Here is a 2,863-nt window from a genome sequence, read left to right on the forward strand (position 1 = left end):
GAGCTAATACTTAAAATGACTTTTAAATTTTGATCTTGAACTCAATTTAGCCTTTTAAATTTTAATTTACTTAATTTGTATCCTTAAAATTTTAAGGCGTGACTCAAATTAACACTTTCGTCTTTCGTCACAGAAAAGATGACGTGTCACATTTAATTGACACTTGGTTCAATCTCTTTGAAGCATTACCCCTATATCCCAATCTCTCTCATTTTCGGCCCCTCACAAATTGTTGGGAGTGAGCTCACTGCTCAACATCACCACACCATCAAAACTTACCTAAGTTGTTCACCACTAATGCATGTTCGCTATCGTTGTCGCGCCTCTTGCCAGATCTTCTACGTCGTTAACTTTAGAAGAGGAACTTAAACCAAATAAAACTAAAAAATTATAAATTTTGAACAATTAAATCAAACCATTAGTACCAATCAACAAAAATTAAACAAAATCAAAATCTTAACCTGAATACTTGACAAAAATTAATGAAAAAAGAAAAACAGTTATAGAAATGCTGAGCAGAAAATGAAGTACCATTATGTTGAATCGTGAGGATGGCGAGGAAAAGGTTGAGAGAGGGAGACGGCGGCGCAACAGAAGAAGACAACGATGTGATAAGAATTTTAGGGACAGACACAGCAGTGCAACGAGTTCAAAGATACAAATGGCGGCATGATGAATGAGCAACGATGAGAAATGATTAGACAGAGGTGCTGCGATGGATTGGAGGGAAGGCTATGACGGTTTGAGGAGGAAAATAACGGTACTACTAGAAAAGACGAAGTTACGAGTTGAAAGAAAAAAGTTATGATTTGAGAGAGGAAGATGACTTCAAATTCTTAGACTTTGTTTAATTTTGAGAATAGTAAAGATGAAGAGTCAAAAATAGAAGAGGTAGAATTATTATCCATAGAAAAGATATGTGGTGAAATTTAGGTGGTACATAGTCTCTTCGGTAATGGAATTAGACGAAAGAATCAACTTGCGTTATGCCTTAAAATTTTAGGATACAAATTAAACTAATTAAAAATTGAAAGACCAAATTAAATCAAAAATTATATTTTAGAAATCATTTTAAATATTAACTTATATTTAGATGCATCATACTTATCAAGTCATATTTTTATTGATTATTTTTTATATATCATAATACATAACATAAAAATATAATTTATTAATTAAAAATGCTATAAAAAAAACCAGTTGATATCGGTTTTGATAAACTAATTCAAAACCGGAAAATTTTTAGTTTACTAATGAGAAATTTGGAAAGGGGATAAGATAAGAAAAAAGACAGCCTCCCCAATGTGAGTGCATGAGATGTGAGTAACACGTGCCCATCATCTACTTCGTACAACCACACTTGTCACCTCCTTCGCAGCTAATCCGAATAATTTTCTTTCAACCAATAGCAGACACCCCTTTCTCCACCATGGCCCGCCATCTTTCCTCTCTAAACTACCCTCCATCAAAACATTTTATTACCCACATAAACCTACCGTATTTTTCAGATCTAAGGGGCAATGTTTGTCTTTTTGCGATTCAAATAATTTTAGACATATATTTTCTTTGCTTTCTAGCGGATATTATATTATACATAAAATGTAAAATTCTTATTCAACTTGCGCCCGGTCATGTTCAAAGAGCACTTGATAATAATAATATCATTCAGTATTATATTATTATATAAAATATTATAGTGTATCAGTTGTAGTAAGCTCACCATATAATATACATGAATGAAAGAAATCATATCAGAGTGGCATGTGCAAAATTCCCTGTAATGAAAACAGTGTGTGCTAAGTGCTAGCTCGGAATTGACACATTCACAGGCGAGCATGTAAAGCAAAACTAAAATTTGAAGTTCTTTTCTAAATATTCGTTAACTAATATTCTAAAATACGTAGTTAAAATATAAAAATATAAGCTAATTTCAGTTGACTGTTAAAGGATATGCATAAATTCAAATATATTCATTTTAATTTTCAAAAAATAGTATATTAACTAAATTAATAAAATAAAAAAAATAAATGCTTAGTTCGTGGTTGGCCATCCATCCATATATTCAAAGCCTGGGGGTCGTGTGTCTCTTTCTTTCCATTTCCTCCATACCTTGCTAATTCGCTTCGTTCTCCGATTCGCCTTTCATTCATTCGTTCATTCCTTCAATCAATCTCTTATTCTGCGTTGGCTTGTGCTCTTCCTCCCTCTCTCGATCCCTGCTCAAAATTACCCTTTTGCCCCCCCTTCCCTCCCTCCACCAACAACCAGATCCATTCTCTGACTCCCTCTCTTATTTAACTCAACCCCCCACCGCCCCCGTCTTCCGATTCAATCAACCAAAACCCTCAATCCTCAAAACCCTAGAACAACCAACAACCACCGCCGCCCCCTCTTTCCTCACAGATCCTCAATCTAATCCAATTGCTCCATAATCCCAACTCCTCCTTCTCCTGACACCGTTGACCACACTTCAGCTCCACCAAACTTCCCTTTTTTTTTCTGCGTACAGGAATGTTGGGTACTGGCTTGAACTTTGGGCGTGCCCGCGGAGACGATCGCTTCCACGCGCCGGTCAGGCCTCGCCGCTCATTCCAAGGCGCTGTAGACAGCGATAGGCTTCGCAGAGCTCAAAGTGACGTATCGTCGAGCCGGTCGTCCGTTCGGGATAAATCCGCGGATTCGGTTCGGGAGCCCGAGAACCGGGTCGTGTCGGACGAGGCCAAGAAGGGTGTTGCGTGCCGTCGTGTGAGGCTGCCGAGAAGTGGTTGAGCTATCTGGAGTGGTTCTTGCAGGTGATCATGCCCTCTGTGCCTGTTCAGTATCTTTCTATGGTTAGTTTTCAGTAACTAGCTGGCAAGTTTTG

The 2,863-nt window shown here is 37.5% G+C and overlaps 1 protein-coding gene across 1 annotated transcript in view; it reads left to right on the top strand.

Moving 5' to 3' along the window:
• LOC107618211 overlaps positions 2,061-2,863 on the top strand; it is a 7,187-nt gene continuing 6,384 nt past the window's right edge. Inside the window, exon 1 of the mRNA XM_016320208.2 lies at positions 2,061-2,765. The gene's annotated coding sequence lies outside the window, so the exon portion shown is untranslated. The remainder of the gene's footprint in view (positions 2,766-2,863) is intronic.

This window comes from Arachis ipaensis, chromosome B09 (genome assembly GCF_000816755.2).
Source record: "Arachis ipaensis cultivar K30076 chromosome B09, Araip1.1, whole genome shotgun sequence".
NCBI lineage: Eukaryota > Viridiplantae > Streptophyta > Magnoliopsida > Fabales > Fabaceae > Arachis > Arachis ipaensis.